The sequence below is a fragment of the Podarcis cretensis genome (genome assembly GCF_951804945.1).
Source record: "Podarcis cretensis genome assembly, chromosome: 1".
In the NCBI taxonomy this organism is placed as follows: Eukaryota; Metazoa; Chordata; class Lepidosauria; order Squamata; family Lacertidae; genus Podarcis; species Podarcis cretensis.
The window spans coordinates 41,286,193-41,303,073 of NC_137170.1; the positions used below are offsets into that span (position 1 = coordinate 41,286,193).

At 41.3% G+C, this 16,881-nt stretch overlaps 1 long non-coding RNA gene across 3 annotated transcripts; it reads left to right on the top strand.

Moving 5' to 3' along the window:
* The first annotated feature begins 2,837 nt into the window (after positions 1 to 2,837).
* On the top strand, positions 2,838 to 16,306 carry LOC307211502. 3 transcript variants are annotated; one of them, XR_013836481.1, is made up of 4 exons: positions 2,869 to 2,889; positions 3,609 to 3,648; positions 9,822 to 9,994; positions 15,949 to 16,306. It is a non-coding gene; the product is annotated as an uncharacterized lncRNA (long non-coding RNA). The 3 variants fall into 3 exon arrangements; XR_013836480.1 differs by lacking the exon at positions 3,609 to 3,648 and having other exon boundaries at positions 2,838 to 2,889; XR_013836482.1 differs by lacking the exons at positions 2,869 to 2,889; positions 3,609 to 3,648 and adding an exon at positions 7,483 to 7,649.
* The last annotated feature ends 575 nt before the right edge of the window (positions 16,307 to 16,881 follow it).

The window sequence follows — 16,881 nt, forward strand, 5'->3', positions numbered from 1 at the left end:
CTAGTCCACATAGCCCAATATTATCTACTGTGACCAGTAATGGTACTATCTTCCATTTTTTCCAGGCATAATTCATAATGCTGCTATCAACCTTTAGAACCGTAAATAGCCTGGGATACTTGAAGGCCTGCCTGTTCCAATAGGCATATGCCTGAGGACTTAGAAATCAGAGGTTCTTCCACATCTGATTTGGGGCAGATGGTTAGACAAGAAAGTGGTTTCAGTGGTTGCCCACAGGCTCTTGAGCTCTCTTCTCTGGAAGGTCCACCTGTCCTCCTTTTCCATGCTTTTGGCCTTCTGAAGAAAGACAAAGACCCTTTATGTAAGAGGACTTTGGGGTGTTATGAAAATGTATACATCCATCCTATGGTAGCAATGGTGGGTGGGACTCCATAGTGGGTCTACACTACTTCCTAAACTCTGCCAGCTTGCTAAACTCTGCCAAAGCTTCTCTCTGTGTTTTTGTCCCCTTGGAGAATGTATGTGGCCCCTGAGAAGAAATTAATGCAAGCTCCAGGCCTGTTTTGGGACATGTTGGGGCAATGAAGCAACCCACCCCCACCCCCGCCAGAGTGCCCAGTTTCTCCTGGTGGCAGTACACTGGTGGCAGTATGCCCATGTCCTTTCTGCAGGGGTACATGGAGTGCCCCCCAACCAGGGGCCTCCCTCTCTGCCACCTTCCAGATGCCCTTCAGCCATCCAAACCCTGGCTGTAGGATTGCTCCCCTAATGGTCTGTCATTGATATTTATTTCATTGCTGCTGCTTAATTGTTGTTTTAAATTATTATGTACCCACCATAGTGCTTTTAATTATTTTAAATGTATTAGTGTAATTCTAGAACAAATTGTGATTTTTGATTGGTTTTGATTTTGCTAGCAGTATTGGTTATCATAGTATCATTCATATCTATATCTATATCTATATCTATGCAAGATAAAAATACTTGAAAATAAACAAACAATCAAATTAATTATTTATAGTAATCATGCACCCATCACTGATGAGAAAAGATGAAAAGTGTGCTGCAGAATACAAGCAACTGATGTTGTCTATTATGGTATGCAGATAGCAGCTTCTGAAAAGTATAGAATGTCAAAAAATATTTACGTAGATATTCTTTTATACACCAAAAGTTAACACCAGTCAAATTAGTTTTTCAGAAATTAAGCATCAGTTTTGCTGTTTCATAGAAGCACTGAAGGCAGAAAGCTACAAGGGTAAATAAAATACCCACAGATGATTCTCATGGATATGATTCAGAACATTAATACCTTAATTTGCATAAAATGAGTTACATATTGCTGCGGTAATTTAATTTGTTTGACCAGGAGTTTGCAATTGTGAAAAAGAGATTCAGAAAGGCCAGTGAATGAGTCTTGCATATTTTCTCCAAATGGCTGATTTCAGTTAATGTGAAATCACAGATTTAATTATAAGGCAGTACCAAATTACAGTGGTGCAGATTTTGGAAGGCGAGAATTATAACAAACGGCTGCTGTGGAAAAACAATGGCTTCCTTATGCTCGGCAGGGCTTCTGAAGGAGACCCACGCTGAGAGTTTAATCTTCATTGTCATCCTCCAAGTGGGGAGGAATTTCCACAGAAGGAAATCAGGGAAATATTAAATCGAGGAATGAAATAAATAATGGGGGATATGCTTACTGGGGGGCGGGGGAAGCAAACAGCTAGCAAAATATAATAGGTTATGGGCATGTAAAGGAAAAAAAGAGACATTATCCAGCCCAAGTAGCCAGTTTATGCCACAATCCTATACACACTGACCTGCAAGTAAAAACCATTGAACTCAAAACAAATTACTTCTGAGTAGTCATGAACAGCATCTTAAAAAGCAGAGACATCACCTTGCCAACAAAGGTCCGTATAGTTAAAGCTATGGTTTTCCCAGTAATGATGTATGGAAGTGAGAGCTGGACCATAAAGAAGGCTGATTGCTGAAGAATTGATGCTTTTGAATTATGGTGCTGGAGGAGACTCTTGAGAGTCCCATGGACTGCAAGATGATCAAACCTCTCCATTCTTAAGGAAATCAGCCCTGAGTGCTCACTGGAAGGACAGATCCTGAAGCTGAGACTCCAATACTTTGGCCACCTCAGGAGAAGAGAAGACTCCCTGGAAAAGACCCTGATGTTGGGAAAGATGGAGGGCACAAGGAGAAGGGGACGACAGAGGATGAGATGGTTGGATAGTGTTCTTGAAGCTACCAGCATGAGTTTGACTAAACTGCGGGAGGCAGTGGAAGACACGAGTGCCTGGCGTGCTCTGGTCCATGGGGTCATGAAGAGTTGGACACGACTAAATGACTAAACAACAACAACAAAGTCATGAACTAGATTATGTTGTTAAAGTCCCACCGATTTCTGTGTGAGCACATTTCAGCAAAGGCATCTGGGAAGAAGTGAGATTGTCAGGTCTAGAGAGACAGTGTGGCATAGTGGTTAGAGAGTTGGGCTACGACCTGGGAGTCCAGGGTTCAAATGCACAGTCAGCCATGAAGCTCACTGGGTGACCTTGGGCCAGTCCCTGCCTGTCAGCCTAACCTACCTTACAGGGTTGTTGTGAGGATAAAATGAGGGGGATAAATATGTATACCCCCCTTGAGCTCCTTGGAAGAAATAGACAGAATAAATAGATTAAAAAATAGAATGAAAAAGCCACATTCCCAATGTGGCAAACAATATCTAGATAGTTTGGGAGGTTCTGAACAAAATACCCTTCCTAGGTTGACTTCCTTTTTGCTACTCCATTTGCTTTCCCCTTTCCTTTGGGTGTAACCTTCCCAGAGGCTGGTGGCTCTTCTTCTTTCCCCCTTAGTTGCCTAGAAGGGACAACTGAACAGGAAGTGGTGGCAATGAAAAGAAGCAGCAGGGTGAAAGGATTTAGTAAAGGAGTGGCAAACCCATGACCAATGGGCCTTATCGAGTCTGCTGAACTCTTTATAATAATATAATAATAATTTATTATTTATACCCCGCCCATCTGGCTGGGTTTCCCCAGCCACTCTGGGCGGCGTCCAACAGAATATTAAAATACAATAATCTATTAAACATTAAAAGCTTCCCTAAACAGGGCTGCCTTCAGATGTCTTCTAAAAGCCTGGTAGTTGTTTTTCTCTTTGACATCTGGTGGGAGGGAGTTCCACAGGGCGGGTGCCACTACCGAGAAGGCCCTCTGCCTGGTTCCCTGTAACTTGGCTTCTCGCAGTGAGGGAACCGCCAGAAGTCCCTTGCCACTGGACCTCGGTGTCCGGGTAGAACGATGGGGGTGGAGACGCTCCTTCAGGTACACTGGACCGAGGCCGTTTAGGGCTTTAAAGGTCAGCATCAACACTTTGAACTGTGCTCGGAAATGTACTGGGTGTAGGTCTTTCAAGACCTGCTCCCCAACAATTGGGCCTCTGTGCCATCTTCCTTTTTAAAAATAAAATAAAATATCCAGGTATAGCCCCATCCTCACAATGCTAAGCCCCAGCATGATGATGTAGATGTGATCTGCCTCTCCAGCCATACATCAGGCTGATCTGATGAGCAGAGGAAGGGGGTATCTACACTGGTCGCCTGACACGTCTCTGTCTGTTTATGTACACAGAGGTTACTCTCTCTCTCCCTCTCTCTCTGCCCCTTCCAAGGTAAGGCTTTAGGAGAATGTGAAAAGGGCTCCCATTCTTGGTACATTGGCTGTTGTCTTAGCAGCATTTATTGTTCCTGCCCTCATGCAAGTTCATATATGCATGGTGGCGGCATGTGTGTGCACGAGTGTAATTTGGCCACTGCCAATTTTGCATGATTTCCAGGGGGACGGGCAGCGTCAACTGTTGATGCAGCTGCTGGGCTGAAAAAGGCCAACAGCCCCTGCTTTTAAGGGTGACCACTTACATGACACTTAAACAGTGGAAATGCATCATCAAAAAAGAGGACAAATGAAGTCAGAGATTTGCATAAAATATGCACATGCTATTGTTTAGGTATAGATGCAAATTTTGAAATCATGATTCTACTTTAAATAGAATACAATACAACACCTGTGTGTCTGCTCAGTCTGCTCCAGATGCTGTCAGGGACAGCCTAGCCCATTTTGCCACCTGAGGAGAAAGGGGAAGGTGCCACGCCCTGCCACTGCAGCCTCCCTTATTTGGGTTGTGTGGCAGCACCCAAGGGGGCTGCCTCAACATGCCTCAGGGGAGGGCAGTCTCTCCTAACTGTTGATGGGCAGCTCCAAAGCCCCAGCTGTTCCCTCTTGATATGGTCCTTTATTTTAAACTAGACTTGGGACTCAGGTACGTTAGTCAAAAAACAGTGTTTTGAATGCGTTATAAGCATGCAACACCAGATGGCGCTAGAGAGCAAAACAAAATTCTATGCAATTTTCCATAGCGTTTTTTTCTTTTGTTATAATGATTTAATTTCTGGCTTATTTATAGCGTCGTCATCCCCCACCCCCCCATGTTTAGATCCACCCTTGGACTAGGCAATCCTTCTACCTGAGGATGGTCCTCTAAAGTAGGATATCCTATTGACAGTAGGCCTCTTGCTCAGGTGTGGGCCTCCACAGGGGCCCAAATGTGTTGCCCCCCATGCTATTGTTGCCACATAAAACATTTACATTATGAAGCAAAGGAAGGTGCAGAAGATACTAAACAAAAGGGTAGCTGGTTGCGTCACATTGCTTTTGATCCTGACTAGGCTTCTACAAATGGAAGGGCTCCTTCTGTTCACAGACAGAACTGAGAGTCAGCAGAGAATCTCATGCTGCTCCAGTCCTCCAGAGCAGCTGTTTGTTGGGCACAAAGTATATCAGAGGAAAAACGACTCATCAAGTGGATGTTCCCACCAATGGCAGCAAATATTTCACAGCACAGCTTTACTGATAGTAAGGAGTTCACATGAAAGAACTGCTGCACTTATAGGTACAAAACAGCTGGCCTTGCAGTCACAACAATTAACAAGCATTTCATCAAGTGAATAAGGGGATATATAATTGCAGCTTTTATAAGACTTTATGAATGCTTACCTGGGAGTAACTTTCACTGAATAGTGTGGTACTTGTTTCTAAGGAAGCACGCATAAGTTTGCTCTGTTAAATAAGTTTCCATCCCAGCTTTGGCCTTGTTTAGAATTATCCTAGTTTTTGTTAGTTTCTCAGTTTTTTTCCTTAGAAAGAAACTTTTTAATGCTTTCTTTGAAATATATGAACCTTTTAATGTGTGAATAACTTATTCAGCTCCTAAATTTAAATGCCTTGTGGGCGTAATTTTTCTATTTTAGTTTAATTCTATAGCTGCCTTCACTTTGTCTGAAATATATTATTCATTGTCTCCAAATTATAACTGGGCTGATGTGTTAGCATATAAGTTCTTCAATGCATTTCAATGTTTTAACCATTTATATGGCAACAGCAAGTAGTACACTGTTTTCGCAAAGATGTCAGCAGAAGGGTGGGAGGCAGAACACTTTTAGTAGTATTAACAAATCTTCTAAACCAATCTTCCCCAACCTGGTGCCCTCCAGATGTTTTGGACCACAGCTCACATCAGCACCAGCCAGCCAGCCTGGCTCTGTTGTAGTGCAAAACATCTGGAATCCACCAAGTTGGGGAGAGAGTTTTAAATAGATTACATGACAAAGAAGCTGCTGGTTTTCTAGCAAGTTTGGATACCTGTAGAAATTTGGATACCTGCAGATTTCAAAAAGTAATTATATTTTGAACTGCTTTTTTTAAAAGCATAAGTATCAATTTAAATCATTTATACCCTGGCCTGATCCTGAGCCCCAGCTTTCAGTAATCCATCTTTCAATGCTTACGTTGGCAAGGAGGGCATTGGTTCTTCCGCAAAGCAAGAGTTTGTAAGCCCAGCTATGACTTCCATGCTGCAGCTAGAAGTCTCTCTCCCTCCAATCCAACAACACTCACAGAGACCAACATTCCATCACATGTGGGTTTTGTGATGTTCTGTGCTGGAATGAAGGCCTGCCTTATGAGGCAAATATCAGGTTGTGACTGGTGCAGAAATATTCTGACTTCTTCTTTAGTAATTAGTGTGAGTGTGCCACGAGTGTACCAACTTTGTTCTTCTTGGGTGGCCTTTAAAAGCCTTAACCATTTGGAGGACGTTTCCTCCCCCAGTTTGAAAGAAGCTTATAAACAACCCTCGGTTACTCTAAAAGGCTATGCAAAAATTTCACCCGAAGGCTTGGGCATGCCTTAACTAATTGGGACCGTGCTAATTGTACCCATTTTGTTAGCAACATCAAGGTGTTACTATTAGCATACAAAGCCCTTAACAACTTGGGACCAGTTTACCTATGATTACGATTACGATTACGATTACGATATCTTTATTGTCATTGTCCCTTGCGGAACAATGAACTACCAATGAACTACCACAAAACTACATAAAAACTACATAAAACTACATAAAAACTACATAAAACATTCAAAAACCCCTAAGAACTCTAAAACCCAATTTTAAAATACACTATACTACAGAGACCCCTTATGCTGCGTTTAGAACCAGAATTGCATTAGCGTAAAAACTGTTTCTCAGGCGGCTAGTCCTGGCCTTTATAACCCTATACCTTCTTCCAGAAGGCAGAAGCTGCCTTCATTTCCGGGGGTGCATACTATCATGTGCTATCTCTGACGCTTTCTTATGGCACCTGGCAGCATAGATTTGATCTAAGGTGGGAAGAGTGCACCCACCTATGAGATTGATTTACTCCATGTGTGCCCACTCGATTGCTTCGATCAGCGGAATTGGCACTGCTACAGGTACCACATAATGCCCATTCTGCATTTCTAAGAACTCATTTAGTGAGGCAGTGCCTGCACTTTGGAAATCCCTGCCTATTGAGATCGCACATGCATTGCTACCTCTCTTTCCTCTGCTCAGGTAAGCCGGAGGCATGGTCACCACTCCATAAATAACACATTGCATCCAGGCAAAAGCACTTCAGGAGAGCGTGGAGCAAGGCTGTGAGGCTGTGGCCTGGGATGGTCCCAAGGGCCTCAGGTTCCTGGCCAGTGTCTTTGCTCTCTCGTGGTGCACAAGTTGAGGCTGGAAACACAACTTCCTGTTTCCTTGGTTTTGGAGCATGAGGGAATGAGCAGAAGACATTGCTCGTTCTTAAACCAAAGGGAATTTGAACCTAGCATTTCCATTTGTTTCTCTTTATAAAGGAAATGGACTGAATCACAGTCCCCACACCAACCTTCACCAAAGTACTTGTGCTTTGATGATGATGATGATAAATTTTATTTATACCCCACTTTTCCCAGCCAAGGCTGGGCTCAGGGCAGCTAACACCAGGTATAAAAACAATTGATTAAAATACAATTTCAAAACAGGATTAAAATACAACATTAAAATGCAGCCTCATTTCAGTAGAAATTCAAATCTGAAACTTTCCTATTCGGAAAAAGTTATTCCCATATTTTGTTTCCTTTGGACACTGATATAGGTCTATAGCTCCCATCATCCATGTCCCTTGGCTGAGCTGGCTGAAGATGGTAGGAATTGTAGTCCACCAGCATCTGGAGATCAAGGGTTAATGAATACTTGGCTTGCATTTAACTACTCATCTGGTCACCAGGCAAGGGCACGGAATCCCAACCAGGCGAGTGAGGAAGATGGTAAGGGAGGGACGTATCACTTGGCTTTCATGCTTGCCATGGAGGAAGGCAAGTCCTTTTCTCCATGGCCACTGGGAAAACACAGTTGATAGGTAAGAGGAAGAGACCAGTCCCTCTATCAGTACATTCAGTAGATGTCTTTAAAAAACCAACCAACCCACAGTCCATTAATATAACCCACTAAGATAATAGAAGGGACGCAGGTGGCGCTGTGGGTTAAAGCCTCAGCGCCTAGGACTTGCCGATCGAAAGGTCGGCGGTTCGAATCCCTGCGGCGGGGTGCGCTCCCGCTGCTCGGTCCCAGCGCCTGCCAACCTAGCAGTTCGAAAGCACCTCCGGGTGCAAGTAGATAAATAGGGACCGCTTACCAGCGGGAAGGTAAACGGCGTTTCCGTGTGCGGCTCTGGCTCGCCAGAGCAGCGATGTCACGCTGGCCACGTGACCCGGAAGTGTCTCCGGACAGCGCTGGCCCCTGGCTTCTTAAGTGAGATGGGCGCACAACCCCAGAGTCTGTCAAGACTGGCCCGTACGGGCAGGGGTACCTTTACCTTTACCTTTAAGATAATAGAAGTCTGTTAATAGGCTAGGGAAAATATTCTGTTAAAAGTCTAGTAAAATAATCAGGCTAGTCTAAGCAGGACTTGGCACAAAGATGGTAAAAAGCCGTACTGGATTTTAAGGAAAGAGTTGACAAATTAATCCTAAATCTTCAGGTGATTTCATCTGTTAGATTTTTAGTATGGTTTCCTAATTTTGACTTAAGAACTATTAGCCTTTTCAGTTTGATAGTGTGAACTGGCCTCAAGTGCTTAATATATATGTGCAGTATGTTGCATATAACATGAGAATATCAAATAAAACTATGTGCATTTACATGATACCAGAAATTATTTCTTTTGTTTTTTGTTTTCTAAAAGGTAGAAGGATTGGGACCACTGTGAATTACTATGCATTTTTACCACAGTACACAGTGTGGTTTATAATCGGTACCAATGTTTAATGTCCTGTAATGTCTGTTCTGCATGCCACATTATATTTGATGTTTTTGATGCTAGCGTGCCCCATTGTCGTATTGAAGATCCACAAAAGCTACTGGTTTGATAACCCAGCAGCCAGACGAAGATCTGCTCTGCATAGCTAACAGGCCCAGGTTCTGTTGAATAATTGTCTGATTTGGCAGTAAGTTAAGCAGAGTGAACAACTGTGCAAATGGTCTTTTGGGTCATTATGTTATTGTGCATCATCTACAACCTATTAATACATTTTGAGCTTGTGTGCATGTCTTGTTAAATTTATTTGTTTTTAACAAATCGCTCCTGAAACCAAGCACACTTTATCAAAGCCACTTTGTAAATCTAGCATTATTTATCATAAGGAATTTTATTTATTGAATTTTATTTGCCATCAAGAGAGACAGACACAAATATAATGTTTAAAAAGATGTCTATTGATGTGAGAAAAATGCAAGCCGTGTGGTAGAAGCTTACTGAGTGGGAGAAATGTAAATGCTCCCTGCATTTTATCTCACATGACAGAATGCATTATGGTCAAAACAGTGTCTTCCTGAAGACACAGGTTTCAAAAATCTGCATAATATACACTTTTATGTATGCTGCTTATGCAGAATGCAAGTCTTTAGTTAAATGCCCAACAGTCTCATTTAGAGGCCCTTTCACTGGTAACATCACCTTGCCCATGTGTAAACAAGATGTATATGGGCACCAGAGCCCATAAACTCATTACAATTAACTGTGGCACAATATAACACCTCCTTATAAATCCCTGAATGCAAAAAAATGATGTGATATAGTGGTGTGGTATATATGAATGTGAAAGCTTGCTATTCCCATCAAACAATTAGTTGCCTTTGACACAGAACCTCCTTTTCCCACCAATTAGTGCAAACTGCAGGGTGCATTTCTAGAATTCTACAAGCTAACAGTCAGTGGCGTAATGAAGAATTTAGGACTCTTCAATAACTTCCGAAGCATGGTTTGGTTTGTCTCAATTTATACAGAGCCTGTTTAGTTTGCAAAATGCATTTTGTCTCTTTGTTCTCCATTTGTACGGTTTTAATTCAAACATTTATTTAAAATATATGCCTGTGGCAGCTGATGTCTATTCTTTTTCATCTCTTCTACATTCTTATGATTTCTTAATTTTCCTCCCCAGTATTTAAAAAAGACAGAGCCCAACAGATACTGTCCAGACATTTTCCACTCATGGGTTTTGGAAGTGATGGTGAGCAGAGGATGTTTTAGGGTCACGCGACCCGTTCAGTCGTACCAGGCACAGAGCCTCAGAGACGCCACAAGGGGCAGCACAGCTATGATAGAGAATGGAAGGTGAGAGGCAGAGTGCTGAATTTTGGTATCCCTCAGGGCGCTGCTGCAATTGAAGACACCAAGATCAGCCAGTGTGGTAAGGGAAGTAAACAGAGTACAAAGGAGGGTTACAACTGAGGCCCTATCTGCACTGTGCATTTAAAGCAGCATCATGTCACTTTCAACAATCATGGCTCCCTCCCACCAAATCCTGGGAACGATTTGTTAAGGGCGCTGGGAGTTGTTAGGAGACCCCTGTCCCACACAGAGCTACAGCTCTCAGAGTTCCCTGGGAAGAGGGATTGACTTTTGTGAAGGCACAAAAGTGAAGGCACTTTCAAAATCTGTAGCTCTGTGAGGTAAATAGGGGTCTCCGGGTGGTGCTGTGGGTTAAACCACAGAGCCTAGGGCTTGCCGATCAGAAGGTTGCGGTTTGAATCCCCGCAGCGGGGTGAGCTCCCATTGCTCTGTCCCTGCTGCTGCCAACCTAGCAGTTCGAAAGCACATCAAAGTGCAAGTAGATAAATAGGTACCGCTCTGGCGGGAAGGTAAACACCGTTTCCGTGCGCTGCTCTGGTTCGCCAGAAGCGGCTTACTCATGCTGGCCACATGACCTGGAAGCTGTACGCCAGCTCCCTTGGCCAATAAAGTGAGATGAGTGCCACAACCCCAGAGTCGGCCATGACTGGACCTAATGGTCAGGGGTCCCTTTACTCTTTACCTTTAACAGTCTCAGAACTCTTAACAAACTACAATCCCCAGGATTCTTTGAGGGAAAGTCATGACTGCTTAAAGTGGCATAATACTGCTTTAAATATATAGCAGAGATGGGAGCATGGTAACTAGTACACTTATTTTTGTGTATGTATCCTTAGACTTGTAGCAACGCATCACAACAAAGTCATGATGCCAAACCACCACTGCGCTCATGTTGTGTTGGCCAGTGTTGAGGTCAGTTTACATCAGAAAAGGGCAATGAAAAACTTAATAAGCAAAAACATTCCCCCCCCCATAAATGTTTCCTCTTACCTAATTAGTAGCATCAAAACTCAGAAAGGACTAAATATTAACTTGAAAAATTTAAGATGTGATGCCTCCTTATGTTGTATGGCCAATGGTCAAGGATGATGGGTTGTAGTCCAACAACTTCCAGGAAAATTAGGCTCCTTTGAGCATTCTGCTAAATCTTGGAATCCATCCTTGAGAGGTTTCTTTCTTTGAATGTTGGACTGCATGAATGGTCTTCTGCTCGCCCATCCCTAGGCTGAAGTCAATGACTAATATTTCTGACTCTCCCCCCCCCCTTTATCCAAAGACGTAGAATCATAGAACTGTAGACCCTCAAGGATCATCTGGTCCAACCTTCTGCAACGCAGGGATCTCAACTAAAACATCCATCACAGATGACCATCCAAACACTGCTTTAAAACCTCCAGTTCACAACTTCCCATTCCCTGGTTGAACAGCTCTTACTGTCAGAAAGTTCTTTCTATTTATTTGTTTCATAACCACATTACCACCCGGTCCCTAGCCAACGAAAGTGAACTGATATTAAAGAAGACTTAGGGAAAAAACGAGGGCAGATGACTAACTGCAGCTATTAAAATCTCTTTCTAAATGTGTTAATAGTGGCACATAGTAAATATAGCGTGCAGGATTAGTACAACCCAGGCTTTCCTCTTGATGGCTTTGGGATAGTTTGATTGTCCTGTTCTTTGCAGCAGTGAGCAATGAGTTTAGTTGTGCATGCAGCTTTGTATGCCGCAGCAATGGGCAGCTACAAAGGACAATCCAGCAAGCATCATTGCTTCTACAGGACCATCCTCATAGGTCAATTCAAGCCTTTCCCATAATCATGGAAAGCAGTGGGGGTGGGAATCCAAAGTTTTGCAAAACTGTTAATTGATTTTATCTATTTATTTTAAAAGCTGCACCTAGCAGTCAGACAAAGCAATGTAGGAGACCCCTTAGAGCAGGGAGAGTAAACCTATGGCCCTCTAAATGTTATTGGATTAAAACTCCCATCATCCCTGACCAATGTCCATGCTAGTTGGGTCTGATGGAGTGCACAGGTTTCCCATCCATGCTCTAGAAAGTGAGCATGAGACCATAGCAACTTGGTCCGCCAGGCTGCTCATTTCTGGGCTGAGGTCAGTCTGAACTGGTAAATCACACTTTTCCTTAACACTTGATTGCATTACTAAAAACTGCATTTGCACTCGGGTACAAATAGCTATTTTGGGATGACTTCAGCATATGCAGCAACAGCAGCTTCAGACTGCATTACGATCCCAAAACAGTTTCCCTGGGGTGATAAAATAAAACTGTGGCTCAGAAATCTGTGTGAATGACCAATGAACTTCTAAAATTAAAAACAATAATTCAGATCGCAAAGACTGCAGGCGTGTGCTATCACCAGGTCGCCCCTCAACGTCCAATTATCCTTTTTCTTGCTTAACAACAAGCCACGAGTTGGGTACGCTTCAGCTTATTTACATCAATGGACAAACATGACTGTTCTATGTTGGATCATGGCCCCTCTGTTTCACTATTGAATATTGAATATTCTTGTGTTTTCTTTGCTCATGATAGTCTCACGCTATGGCAGAACAGATCATTCTACATTAACATTGCCCTATAGCAATTATTTTTAATGACTGGTCATTTAAAACAGGTTTTGTGTTCATTGCATAAACACAATATCTAATCAATTGGCACAGTGACATTGCATGAAAATGCTACATATGTTCACCCACAAGATATTCAATTCATCCACAGCATTTTCAAAAACAATGGGTCGGGGAGACAATTTAGACCAAACACACACATGCAAGTGCCTATTCTTTCCTTTATTATACAATCAGAGGCAATTGAGATTTTAGAAATAAGAGAATTGCAATTCTTTGAACGCTTGTACATTAGGAATATTGTGATTGGATTATGAATGATAAGGTAAGTTTGTGTGTGTGTGTGTGTGTGTGTGTGTGTGTGTGTGTATGTGTATGTGTAAGTGCATGTGTGTGAAGACAAAGGCCCAAGGCAATTTATGTTCGGGTTTTGCAGTGGTTGTGCTGCAAGCATGCAGAACTAACTGGGTTTAGATTAAGGGAGTCTAATTAGTGTCATGTCAAACTGGCAGTGATCATAAGACAAGAGAGGGGTCATTCTTGTCATCTTCTTGGTCTTTTGCCCTTAAATATAGAGCTGCATAAAGCACAATCTCCATCTTGTTAATGGAAGCAGAATATGTATAATCTGCACACGAAATGAAAAGAAAATGTGTAAGGAAATTTCTTTTTCCCATTTCCTCGTCAGAAGCTGTGAATTTTAGTGAGAATTAAAGTAAGGCTAATTCTGCAGTCATCTTCTGACCTGTCAGGTTAGCTGTCACCCTCACGTCTCTCAGTGCAGGTCTTTAGCTTCTTCTTGCTGAGTGCAGCCTTTGCCAACTGACAGAAAAATACAGACCATGACAAGAAAAAAAGAACATAATGTCCTTTTCACCCATCACTACTCAAAATTGCTCAATCTTTACTGACATATTATTATACATTGTTTCTCTGGGAGGGGGGAAAAAAAGAAGAAGCATTTGCTTTCTTTTCTATAAGAAGTGTGAAACTTTCAGGAGACAAGCAACCATTCCCCGAAAAATATTAAAGCCTGTAATTATTTTAAATTGTCTATTAATATGCAATATGCTGCCCTTTAATAGGAATAAGTTGCAGCCTATCTGAAGTTATTATGATGGCGCCCACTAGTGTCATGTTGGCTAAGGGGGTCTATCAGCAATTCCATTATTTCCCAAGTGGCCATGATGGGGTGCACTGCAGGAGACTTTTTATTTTTAAAGGAATAAAACACAGCTAAATCTCTGCTGTACCATTATGGCAATTTTTTTTATAAAAAAAAACTTTCAGAAGCACTATATCAAGCCGTCAGAGGAGAGTTTATTTAGAAATGTTTATCTTTCCTTTTTTAAAAATATTAAAAAACCCCACAAATCTATTGTCTTTTTACCTCCAAATCGTGTCCCAAATTAAGAAGCCTGTTTATGCTACACTTCATTGGAAAGATCATGTTATTAATTAATTAATTAATATTTAAAAAATATATTCAGCATGGCAGAACAGGCCTCTCTTCATTTTTGTAACTGTGACAAACGGTTTTGAAAAGGGTGTGTGGCCTCATGTCCTATTGATCAAAAAATATCAATGCGTCACATGAATTGATCAGAAGGAATCCAGCAGCTTTCACGAGCGCTCTGAGCTCTAATATAAACACGAATGTCTGTGCGAATTCAGGGGCTGCACTATTCAGTTTGGCATCAGGGGATATTCCGTGTATACAGTACATGGCCATGCAGCTTTGGATCACTGAGAAAGTTACTAGATATGTCTCACTGGGGCTTGCTGCTGAGTAAACACTATTGGGTTGGGCTGCCAAGCTGCAAGCCTAGGCACACTTAATTGAGCCTAAATCCCATTGAATTGAGTGTGGTTTCCTTCCAGGTAAACATGCATGCAGGTATGCGCCCTAACCCAGGAGCCTAGAGGTGTTTAAAAGTGTGAAAATTACCACCCATGAATAAAAGGACAATTTAAATATAAATTACTAAAATACTTCGTTGCATTAAAAGTATCAGTTACCTGCTTCATTCCAGCAAGCCAGCCCAAACAAGAAGAGGTTACTAATTGGAATGTGAAGGTTTCTCAGAGAATATCACAGGTCCACGGAATGTAAGGGACTACCTATTTTCAGAGCATGTTGCATTGTCTAAAGCACAATGTCCCTTAAGTCCTCAATGTCACTTCAGTCTTAGGTGTATATTTCTTTTTTATATATAAACACACCACACACACACACACACACACACACACACACGATGTAATAGGAGAATCTAAGCTACTTACATTACACTAAAACAGAAATATTTTTTTAAAAATTGCTTCTCGTAATACCCTGCAGTACAAATCCAAGTAACAAAATGCATTATTTTCTTCCCTCCCACTTCTAAAATTCCCTGGAATTTCCCCCCCTTAGCAGGGCTCGTGCTACTACATCACATGACATTGCTTTGAAAAATCTTTCCTGTCTCAGATGTGGACCTTAATGCATTATGCAAAACCCAGGGATTTAGATTTTTGACACTGCATATACTCAAAATATATTCTAAAGGGAGACATTATATGCTAACTTGTGGAATCTTAAAGCAGCTGCTTGGTTAATATAATATGATGAAAAATATTTATGTAGTTTGTTTTCTTTTCTGTCAAGCCTAGTATCTTATGAAATTTTTTCAAATGGCCAGTAGCTGAAGTAGTGACTTTAGTTTGACTTAATATTATGCCACATTGACAGATGAAAACTCCTTCTAAAAATGTCATTTGAGTGCTCTACTAATTTGCATTTCGCTCGAAAGCTTTTAGTGCTTTGCACATTCACATTATAAACATTTGGGTGAACATTAATACCCCAGCTAAACAAAAATGCTATTCACTTCAACCATTTCTTCCACTACATAAAAACTATAAATGATTCTTCTACAAAAAGAAAAAAAAAATGAATGCAACCCGAAAATCAATTATAGTAACTATTTAGAAATGTAAAGGAAAGGCAGTAAAAATGTGACAAAAAATCTTTAATTGTAGGGAAATTGTGCATCTTTTTTCCCAACATGTGAATAAAATGCATTTCCTTCTTTAACAATCACAGTTACAATAGATCTATGCATCTCACAGGAAAAAATTGACAATTTGATTATGACTTGTACTTTTTGCCGGGGCCATGAAAGTGGTTTATGTTTGAAATGTATCAGCTGGAAGGTACTTATTACTCATAAATGCTGTGCTATTTCACTTTCTGCAAAGTGAGCTGTTAACAGATACAATTTGAGCAGAATAGCCAGAGGAGGCCTTTTGATATGCAGAAGAGCTGACCCTCGTGCTGAGCCTTTAATTGGGTTTTTAATTTTCCAGGCCATCTGACAATATCAAACATGATCCCAGTGCTTGAAATGTTGATTGGAGGCTAAGCAGGATCTACTCCAACATGGCATTAAGAAGAAAAAGAGGAAAGAACCCAGGCAGAGAGGAAGACATGGAGAGACTTTAAAGAAGAATCTAGCTTTTCATGTTTGCTGTTTGGGAGCATCCGTCTTCAGCCGTTTGAATATTTCTTTTGGCAATATTTGCACTAATGCTCACCATCAGCTTTTCTGACAGTATCTGTTAAAAAGAACCAAAACAACATTTTGCGAAAACAAAAAAAGCAAACATACCCAAATAACTCTAAATCTGCAAATTTACATATATAAAAAACAACATCCTGGAAACGTTGGTAGCAGAAATAAAATAAATGAATTGCTGTTTTTAACATCATCACTTTGGCTGTTATTTCATATGTTATTGCAGATTCTGTAATGTTGTTTAAATAGTACATTGTTAAACCACAGTATGATTATACATTGCAATGTGTTTTCCTGTCTTGCTGCTGTGAAACGGATTGAAGATCCATCATGTTTCGGTTATGCAATCTTTCAGCAAAACCGTGAAGCAAAGAATCAAATCTCTGTTCTCATTTAATTAGGGTCACACATCTTAAGTTGTAGACTTAAGAGATCTGTATATCCCTTGCGCACAAAGCTTGAGGAATGGTTTGTTCGGACGCCATAAAATGCCAAACAGATTTCCGTAAGAAATGCACATGCTCACTAAATAAATTGAGTCATAGAAATCTCCCAGACTGAATGGTAAAAATGCAGAACGTGAGATGTCAAGACCCTATCTAAAACACACTTACCTGGAAGTAAGTTCCATTGATTTCAAGAAAACACCACACAATTAGTGAGCTGAGAATCTTGCAGCCTTACAATCCAGTCCAGAACCCACTTATATAACATTATTTGAATT